General features: G+C 40.8%; 1 pseudogene; it reads left to right on the forward strand.

Annotated features, from left to right (window-relative positions):
* Nucleotides 1-217: 217 nt before the first annotated feature.
* Nucleotides 218-1,114, forward strand: LOC115295267 (annotated as a pseudogene).
* Nucleotides 1,115-11,128: the final 10,014 nt, after the last annotated feature.

The following is an 11,128-nucleotide window of genomic DNA, read 5'->3' on the forward strand; positions in this document are numbered from 1 at the left end:
GGCGGAGGCAGCCCGGAAGTCTGGAGACCGCGGGTTTGCGCTGGGTCCCGCCCATTATCCAGCCAGAGTCCGCGCCCTTCGTGGGCTGAAGCCCCGCTCCCACACGGAAAGCGCCCTCTTGCAGGCTTAGGTGACCTTCCTCTCTGGAGGAAGGGAAAGGGTAAAGGAATGTCCAGATAGACCGGATGCGGTGGATCAAGACCTTAAATGTGTATGAAAGCAGGAAAGAGCCAAATATGATATAGTACAGACCTGAACCACGGGGAGAAGAAACCAGAACTGTCAGAACAAGTGTCCAGTGGACCTGTGGAGTCGATCGCACTGGAGCACAGCCCACTGGTGTGGTAGGATGGGCAGTAGTTTCTCTGACAGTAGCTGGAAGAGGTGGGCAACACACAGACACCATCCTGGGCATGTCATCCAGGCGTGTGCAGTTCCTATCGGGCCACTCGTTGGAGCTCAGCGGGGCCACAGAGTCCAGCGAATGGGGGCCACAGGGCCATGCTGACTCCTGGAGGGCTCTGCGGCAGCAAGTTGCTGCTGGTGAAAGAGATGCAGAAATAGACCAAGAGGAATGTGGCAAGCAAAGATGGCAAAGAGCACTTGGGTGGCTGGGTGCTGGAGTAGATTCCCTTTCTGTAGAACTGAGGACAAGGACGACCATGAGGATCATGAGCTAGACAGTGTGCAGCCCAAGAAGCAGCATGTGAAGCTGTTCTTCCAAGCCTGACGAGGACGAAGATGACAACCAGGATGCCATTCATAAGGTCAATTTTTCTGGGCTCAGGAGAGTATGGGAAGGGCTCTCCAGACCCTTAAAAATGCACTGGAGAGGGACCCACCATGAACTGGAAAGCCAGCGAGTCCAGCTCCAGGGAATTTTGGCTAACCTTTGGGATGTGGATGGGGTGCCCCCCAAAGTGACTGGTTCTCCTCTTGGCACACCCCAGCCCCCAGCCACCTTTTCATCATGGATAGGATCAGGGGGCAGGGAGGTAGCCTGGGGGACTTGGCAGATCTCACCCTCACCAATGACAATAACCTCAGCTGTGATTGCTCTGACAGCAAAGATGTCTTCAAGAGTATGTGGAACACCAAAACACTACTTTTATGACCTGGAGGTTGGCAGTGTCCTCCTCATACTGGAGTCCAGGAGAAGCAGCAGCTCTATCCAGATAAACTGGTGAGTCACTCAAACCAACCCATCATCATTGCCATGACAACAGAGACATCTGCTTCTTGGACAACCAGACAGCGAAATCTGTGCACTCCATGGTCACTCACCTGGACCTAGTCACTAGCTGTGGACCCTAATGTTATATTCCTGATGCCAGGAAGCCATGACTATTCGCTGTGGAGCCTGGACAACAAAACATGTGAGCAGGAGATCATGGCCTATCACAAGAAGCATGAGGAGGCTCTCCAATCTGTCAACTGATACCCCAAGAAGGCCTTCATCACCAGTGTGGGCACTGACATCCTGGCCAAGATCTTCATATATGCCTACCTGGCCTAGCCCTGACTGCCATGCTGGCTGGAGAGCAGGCTGGGCAGGAGGAACTGAGATTACTCCCAGCCTCAGTCTGGAGGCCCAGAGGCCCAGCCTCTTCCTGCCTGCCTCAGAGTCTGTTGGTACTTTCCCCAAGAGACCCTTCCCCAAGCATCCAGCCTGAGGAGCAGCCTCCTTTAGGAATCACCTTCCAGAATGGCCTCTAAGAGTTTCCTCTCTGGGCCCTGGCACCCAGTCCTGGTATCTGAGCTGCCTTCTTGGGCACAGCACAACCAGAGCTGGGTGTCCTTGGGGATCAGCTTTTCCAAGATGCCAGAAGATGCCAGGTTCTCTCTCTCAACCTCCAATCCCTTTTTTCCGTCTTCCTAGACATGGGTGGGAGCTGTGCTGGGAGAAGCCTCAGGCGCCCCTGCTCTGGGTCCCCCGTGATGCCATAGAGCCAGCTGGACCCTGGACTGTACTCAGTGGGAGTACTAGGCCTGGTCCACCAAGGAAGCTTGCTCAGGCAAATACCCTCCCCTCAAGTTCTTTCAACACAGCTTTCTAGAAACTATCCAGTGCCTCCAGGCCAGTAACTGCCTAGGGAGTAGGGATGCCTTCATGGGAGATGCTCACCCTGACCTCTCCCAGGACTCCTCCGAGGGCACCCTCCATGGGGTCACCAATGGGGAGAGGTGGCTTTCTCTTGTCTCTTCCTGGGACATGGAGCTTGTGAGGCGTCCCCCATAACTCCCTGAATTTTAATGGAGCCCACTTTCACCCATGTTGTTATAACCATTAGCTCTTGGCTTCTCTTCCAGGTTCCTGTTTATAAGCCCTATCCCCTCTGCCCTGGACTTGGATGTGAAACTTGTCTCCATAAACCCTTTGGAGTAAGAAAAAAAAAAAGAGTTAGCTATTGTTCTTATCTACATAACATTTTACAGATAAAGAAACTGAGGCTGTAAGAGAGACCACCAGAGGTTATTGGTGCTAAATGACCAGGATGAACTCAAACCCAGATCTGATTGACCCCCAAATTCAACACTATGCTGCTGCTGCTTTTTTTTTTTTTAATGTTTATTTATTCTTGAGAGAGCCCAAGCGGGGAGGGTCAGAGAAAGGGGAACAGAGGATCCAAAGTGAGTTCCAAGCTGACAACAGTGAGCCCATGTGATCTCAGAAACTGCAAGATCATGACCTGGGCTGAAGTCGGATGCTCAACCTACTGAGTCACCCAGGCACCCCCATATGCTACTGCTTCTTGTGAAGCAGAAGGCATTTTTGTGGGACTACAATGAAACATTCATGATTTGCCTTTCTCACCGTCCTCTTCCTTTGTTCTAATTCCAAGCTTGCCATGCAGACTTATAACACATTCCTGGGATCCTGGTGTGAGAAGGGGTGCTCTGGGTAGTAGAAATATATGATCTGACTCGTAAGCCCAGGATTAATGAATTGACATCGTACCTAATACACAAGAGGTTTTTGCTTTACTTTTTGTCTTTGGTATCACTGAATCCTGAGAACTCTGGGAGCACGGGCAAAATTCAGTTCCTGACCCTGGTAAGCTGGTGCACTAACCTTAGCTGTGGTGACCATAACAAGGAATCTCTGCATTATTCATTGCCCTTTGGCCTGCTCAGTCTTTCTACCTCATCCCTCTCAACCTGTCTCATGCACCATGAAATTCTTCTGACAAGGCCCCAATTTGTTTTTCTATCTGTCATTATGTGACTTTAATGTGGGTCAGTGTTAATATTTTTCTTGACACTGACATAATTTCCATCTTCACAGCTGTTTTCCCTCCAATGAAGAGTTTTAAATGTCATGATTCCAGATTTTTCACAATTTACAATTCCTCAATAGCATCACAGGAAAGCAAGGACTCATTTCTGAGTGCAGAGAAATGGAAATAAGGAGAGACCTCTATGGACATCCTCCAACTGCTGGGGAGGAAGTACTGGTATTGAGTCAGTGAGATTTGTTTGCTTTATTCTAAGTTTGAGAGAATATTGGGAATCTTATCTATAATTGGTGGGATCACGATGAATGGTGTTCTGGTGCACTGAAGTTCAGGCCTTTGCTGGGGTGTGTTGGTAAAAGGAATACAGTGGGCCTCACGCAGGGCAGAAGCTTCTCTTTCAGGTCATCCCAACATCTGGGACGGCCTTGGCCTTCCCCTGAGGCTCAGAGAAACATGACTGTTTGGGTAAAACTGGTCTCAGTACCTTTTTTCAGAGAAGGTTTTCTATCTTATTTTTGGAGCAGGGAGTCAGTCTTGGCCAGTTGTTTAAGAGCCATGTTTATGTGAAAATAAACAAAATCCTTCTGTGAGTAAATGAGGGAAAAAATGCTCCCCAGTCTGTTATAAAAGATGATTATATGCAGTTATACCCCAATCTAATGGAATTTACAATCCAATACTTTTTGCAGATAAATGGGGAAATTACTGTCACTTTATAAAGTTAATTCTTCACAGGAAGATTCCTTTAAAGGCTGGACATTGATTTAACTGAAATAACACAGAAAAAAAACATACATAAGCACAGCTTCCAATATATCTTCTTCCTCCTGCCCTGTATCTATCTTCCAGCCACATGACATGGTTTCTTGTTCCTATGTCAGCCATGCCAGTTCAGGCCCCGGTGCCTTTGCACAGGCTGATCCCTTCACCTGGAAAGTTCTTGCACACATCCCACCTGTTGGAATTCTACTTGGATTTCTAGGCTTTTTCCAAGACTTAACACTCACATGGCACTTCTGTTAATTAGAATTGAGTTTTCCTTCATGTCTTTTTATATCTTCTGTGTTCATTGTGAACACATATTCTACTTCCTAATGATAAACTCTGAGTAAAAGGACCAGGGTTAGACTCTGTGTCCTTCCCACTGCTACGTGCCTAATAACTTGTCCTGCCTAGCATGTTTTCACCTTTTCTCCCCTAGGTACCACTTATAGCGGAAGGGTATATGCCTTCAGATGCTTTAAGATGGAATTTTTTTGAAGCTGTGATTTCTCTTAAAAATTCATGTGAATTTTACATTCAGATCTATCACGTAGTATTGGTAATTTTAACATAAAAATGTTTAAATTGACTCCTGTGTAAAATTTCAACTCCAGAAACAACCCCACAGTTTATGCTTTACCCAGTTAGACTTTCTAGTACATGGCCCTTGGGATACACTTTCAGTTGAAAAGAGTATTAAGTAGGAGCTTTAAAATGTTTATTGAATTGACTTAAACAAGTGAAATGTAATGTAAAATGAAACATTTGTTCCAAATGCCAAATAATTGAGCAAATATTGTCAAGACAGAGGTTGCTTGTCATTACTAAGCTTAGAATAACATTTCAGAGAATTGTTTAAAACAGCATAAGCTACCCAAAATGCATCACACTTACATTTGCTAATGCTCCCGCCAACTCCCCCAGTTCTCATGTTCAATGTGTGAAGTGATTATATTAACCTGCTTGCAGCTAGTTGCTCTGAAAACCTATGAATACAGAGCTCCACAAAAGGCAACTGCCCACCTATTTCTTTTTGGTAGATATTTTAGCCTATGAGCTTCTGGACCCATGTCTCTTTTCATGCTTACGTTAAATCAAAGCTGAAATGACTTTATAAATAAATGACACCTAGTATTAATATCTTATCTGCCCGCTGAGGAAGTATAATTCAGCTTTAAAGGACATGTCTAAAAGAGATTTCTAAAACGGCCTGGGAGAATACCAGATTACCTTAGGAAATCACTGCTGAATTTGAACATACAGTATAAATAAATAAAACACCCCTAACTCTTACCTTCTACTGAAATAGATACTCATGATCAGGCATTTGAAGAAGTCATTTCTTAACACTCCTATGGCCTAAAATATGCTAAATGCCTTCCAGAGTAAATATTTTTATGATAACATCATAATAATGGATCCAGTGTAATATAAAATTCTCTGACTCTGTTGGAAAATGTGTTCGTGAAGAACCAGACACTCTTTATCATAATCTCCAACTACAGTCAACTTGATCGTGGCAAAGGGAATTTTTAACCGAACAAGGTTACCTGAGCACAGATGTGACCTGTTCCCTTTGCATTTTTCACATATCTCAGCGAGATCCTTATTAATAACTGCTGAATGGAGAAGGGAAATAGACCAGCACACACAGCTACACTACGGAATTTTCTAGCTCTGCAGTAGTGCCTCCCCCGACTGCTCTTAAACTCCTCTTCTAATCTAGCATGATGTACGTGGGTCAGGTGTGGAATGAGTGCCTTTTACATTTTCCTCTTCTTGAATATTTGCTTGTAGTTTTCCTTCCTGGCCTGCTTACAGAACCAGCAGAGATGTGATCTTCCTTAGTCTGGCTTTGACAGTGTAACGGAATGCCTGACGTCCATTGCTCCTTTCTTAGTGCTTATCAGGCTGCACTGTTCCTTGCATCAGGGCTTTCTGGAACAGCCATTCTGTCATTTATGGCTTGGCTGTCTTTCTGGTGCTGCCCTTATTCTAACTATTTTCTGTTGCACTTGGCTGAAATTGTATATATGCAGTAAAATCACTGAACTGAGGAAGATCTGCCTGCCTGTTTCTCCCTCAAGGCACACAGCATCCGCAGGAACAACTCATCACGGATCCAGTGATATTTCAGTCACACTGTGCTGGCGCAGGCAGGTTTAATCAACTTCGCCACACACGTAATTCACAATGGATCCCTTTTGTTTCACTTATCATCTGAATGAATACACACAGGAAGCTCATTTCACCTCCCCCATTTGTCATCAGCTACCATATTAAACATTGATTTTATTTTCCCAGGTCAGGAATGATGAAATCAATATCTAACATGGCAAGTTTGTACTTGGTCATACTTTTCATTCAGATTCTCTGACAAATTTTATTTTTTAAATTTTTTTTTCTGACAAATTTTAAAACATTTTACATTGCACAAATGTTTATAGATTTAAATGTCAGTAAAGGTTAAGAGTTAATTGCACATGAAACTGAATGCATTAAATTTCATAGTGAGAATGATTACTATTAAACACATATGGAAGTATTATGTTATTTTATTGTTACGATCCACTAAGTTGCTCATTAGTTACCTTGTTCATTATTCATTTGACATATGTTAATACAGCATTTGGTATTTATCAGAGTGCTTGAAAGTAAAAAGTTAAACATTGACATATAAAAGTGTTTTCAAGCTATAAAACTTTATAGAAATGTTATATCTGGAAGTCTTTTTGTGTTTCAATTTATTCATTCATTCACAAAATGTTAGACACTCACCGTGGTGAGGGCCCAAGCCCTGTGGTAAGAAGTGTGAATTCACAGACAAATAAGAGCAACCCCTCCTCACCCTTCGCCCTTTCAGGAGTCCGTAGTTTACTGGGAAGGAAGGAGGCACAGAAGAGGGCAGATTTGGTAAAGAAGTCGTAGACGAGGCTCTCTTGGGTGGCCTCATGGGTGTCTCCTGCCCCATGGGCTCCACAGCTGAGGAGAGGAGGCAGAAACCAGAGAGAGGAGAAGTGGCAGCTCTGAAATGGCTTGAGGTGTTTAGGAATGTTGAAAACTTATAGTGCCTGGAACAGATCCTAAGAAAAGTGACTCGAGAAACGAAGGAAGAGCCGGGATGTGAAAGTGTACCTGCGGGGCTTCCACTTCACCCTTTAGTCATGGTCCTTTACCAGAGGCTAATGATACCACACCCCCAAACCACCTCATGGGATTGCGGTGAGAATCAGGCTGAATAATGTATGCAAATCATTTTTAAGACGGTGGAGCATGACACACAAAGAGGTATTATCATTAATATTATGATTATGATTATCATTTAAAAGCTGAGGTAAACTTTAAGTCCTTGACAACTTGTTATCAGAAACAATCTTCTTTCCTGGAGCACCAGATAGTAATAGCTAATTTACAAACATGTGGTAGAAATGTCTGTATTTAAACATCAATTCTTTGAGAACAGACAAAAATGTCTGTAGGTGAATTGACTGAAAGGAAATTGAAAATAAACAGCTCAAAACCTCTGGTGTGAATGGTGCCCCTAGATTTGTGCTGTGTGTTATCTGTACAACCATACACCAGTGCCTTTGCCAACATAGGCGTTTGATAAGAGATTAAAAAGAGAATAGTGGAAAACTAGTATTTGAAGAGGTTTGGGCCAGTATTTTCCAGAGTCAAAAGACACGATTTACTGACCCAAGAGCATACTCAGACTACTGAGCATGATAAAGATAAAAATACACACTTCCACCTCTACCACTAGTTGGCTGTGGACACGGACTGTGATACTTCAACTCTAGGTGCTCTGGTTTCCTTCTATATGAGATAAATATTAACAATACTTTCTTTGTTAAGTTTGTTGTGAAGTACAGGTGAGTTCATGTTTGTGTTTAGCACACTGGCACGGAGCAGGCACTCACAAAGTGTTGGCTATTATTACCAAGGAATGGCACCTAGTTGACAGCCTATTTGTCACTGGCAGCAGTGAGTGACAGAGAATGATATACTAATTTCCTTAAAGTGCTAAAGGGGCAACAAATATCAACCTAGAATTTTATTAAGCCTAGGTAAATTATTAACAGTGAGATAAAAAGTCAAGAAATGTTCAGACCCAAACTAAGAATGTGTACAGCCTATAAACCCTCCCTAGGGAATTATTAAAGGATATACTATGCAAAAAAGAAATGAATTCATAAGGCCTGAGTTACCAGAAAGAAAATTTACTATAAAAATGCATTAAAATAATTCTGAATTAGCTATTGAATAGACAGCATCTACCATTTTTTGTGTTGACAAACTTAAAAAGGCAAGTCAGATAAAAATAATAGGAGGAAAGGAGTTGTCCAATGAATAACTAAAGCATGCTAAGATCGTATCTGAAACACACCAGAAGTTGAGCCCTGAGAGAAGGAGACCCTTAATTCCCTGTGTGTACAGGTCACAGGCTGTCTCCACAAGCACATGTAGGACAGACCGAGAGAAGCTTAGCAGGAGATGGAGAGCTAAACTGTGACCTATAGTTGCTGCCCTGGTCTCAGACTGCCTCCTTGCGATTCATGCACGCAGGCTTGGAAAACCAAATATTGGTCCCACCATCCACAGATTCTGAGACAAAACTTGCCATCATATCCTATCTGGGTTGTTTGCCTGCTTTAAAACAAACAAACAAACAAACAAACAAACAAAATCAACACTGTCCAAAGGATTTTAACATGACCTAGAGTCTCATTTCCTTAAAGTGTTTAAAATGTCCAGGATAAGCAGATGTCCTAGAAAATTATTCAATATGTAAAAAGCCAAGAAAACCAATGTAAGTCTTAAGGGAAATAATAATCAACAGACGCTAACCCCAAAAAGATAAAAATGTGGGAATTATCAGAGAAGCTAAAAACAGCTATTGTAGACACTGTGTACTGTAAAGATGAGTGTTTTTGAAATAAATGGAAAAATGTAAATTATCAGCAGAGAAATAGAAACAATAAAGAGATGAAAATTTTAGAACCGAAAAATACAATACCTGAAATAAAAAACTTATTAAAGAACAGAATTGAGAGGAAAAGCGAAGGTTTTAAAACACTTAACAAATCCTCATGAAATATGTGAGCAATATCAAACGGTCCAATTTATTGCCAACAGAGTGACAGAAAAAAAAGAAAAAGAGATGGGTGCAGAAAATACATGTAAAAAAGAGTGACTGGAAACTTCCCAAATCTGGTAAAAGACATAAATTTACAGATTTAAGAAGGTTGGTGAACTCCAAACCTGATAAAACCACAGAAGACTGCGCTCAACCACATCATAATCAAACTGCTGAAAACCAAAGATGAAGAAAAATAACCCTGAAAGGAGCCAGGAAAAAAATGACACATTTATAGAGAAACATTTATAGTTCATTTGGACTATTTGAATAATCCAAATGAACTATAGATTTTCATTGAAAAATGCCAAAAAATACAGCTATCAAACCAGAATTCTATCCTGTGAAATATTTTTTATTTATTTAGAGAATATTTAAGTCAACAATAGTAGGATATACTTTCTTCTCAAGTGCATGTGAAACCTTCACCAAGATAGACTGTATATTTGACCAAAAATAAATAAATACATGAAAATAACAAATTGAAAAGAGTTGAAGTCATACTAAATATGTACTCTGACCAAAATGGAATTAAACTAGAAACCACTAATAAGAAGATATGAATAATCTCCAAATATTTGGAAATTTAAAAAAAGCACTTCTATATAATACATGGATCAAAGAAGAAATCTCAAAGAAAGTTACATAATATTTTGAACTGAATAAAAACAAAGATACCATGTCAAACTTTTTAACTGCAACAAAAGGAATACATACAGAAATTAATAGTATTGAATCTTATATTAGAAGAGAAATTTCAAATCAATGCTCTATACTTTCTCCCAAATAAACTAAAAAAAAGTGCAAAGCAAATATAAAGAAGGGATAAAAAAGAGCAGAAATCAGTGATACTGAAAAGAGATAAAACAAAGAAAAAACATCAATGTGGCATAAAGATAGATTTTTGAAGAAAATGAATAAAAAATAAAATAAAATTTTTGAAAAGAATCTAATACAAAGATTGCCAGTATGAAGATGAGAGAAGGCTATATTACTGCAGACCTCGGAGACATTAAAAAGATAATAAAGGTTATGACAACCTTATTCCCATAAATTCTATAACTTCTATGAAGCAGACCAATGGTTCAAAAAGGACAAGCTACGAAAACTTATTCAGGAAGAATAAATAACAGGAATAGTACCATATCTTTTGAACAGTTGGATTTGTCTGGCAAAGTTTCCAACAAAGAAAATTCCAGGTCCAAATTATTTCATTGGAAAATTCTACCAAATATTAAAGAGAAAATTATACCAATTCTACAATTTGCTTCCAGAAAATAGAAGATACAGTTCCCAACACATTTTATGAGGCCAGTGTTATCCCAGTACCAAAACCAGACAATTACAAGAACATAAATCTATACAATGATATCCCTCATGACCACGACATAAAAAAATCTTCAACAGAGTATTGGTAAATAAGATCCAACATATATAAAAAGGATGATTCATTATGACACAAAGTTGTTTCAACATCAGAAAATCAATCAATTAGTTAACTATGTAAGCAAATGATTCATAATAAAAATTCTCACATGGAAAAACATTCCCTGCTCATGGATTGGAAGAATAAACAATGTGAAAATGTCATTACTACCCAAAGCAATCTACACATTCAATGCAATCCCCATCAAAATTGCACCAACATTCTTCTCAAAGCTAGAACAAACTATCCTCAAATTTGTATGGAACCACAAAAGACCCCGAATAGCCAAAGTTATATTGAAGAAGAAAACCAAAACAGGAGGCATCACAATCCCAGACTTTAGCCTCTACTACAAAGCTGTCATCATCAAGACAGTATGGTATTGGCACAAAACCAGACACATAGACCAATGGAATAGAATAGAGAACCCAGAACTAGGCCCACAAATGTATGGCCAATTAATTTTTGACACAGTAGGAAAGAGTATGCGATGGAAAAAAGACTGCCTCTTTAGCAGGTGGTGCTGGGAGAACTGGACAGCAACATGCGGAAAAATGAAACTAGACC

This window comes from Suricata suricatta, chromosome 7 (genome assembly GCF_006229205.1).
Source record: "Suricata suricatta isolate VVHF042 chromosome 7, meerkat_22Aug2017_6uvM2_HiC, whole genome shotgun sequence".
NCBI lineage: Eukaryota > Metazoa > Chordata > Mammalia > Carnivora > Herpestidae > Suricata > Suricata suricatta.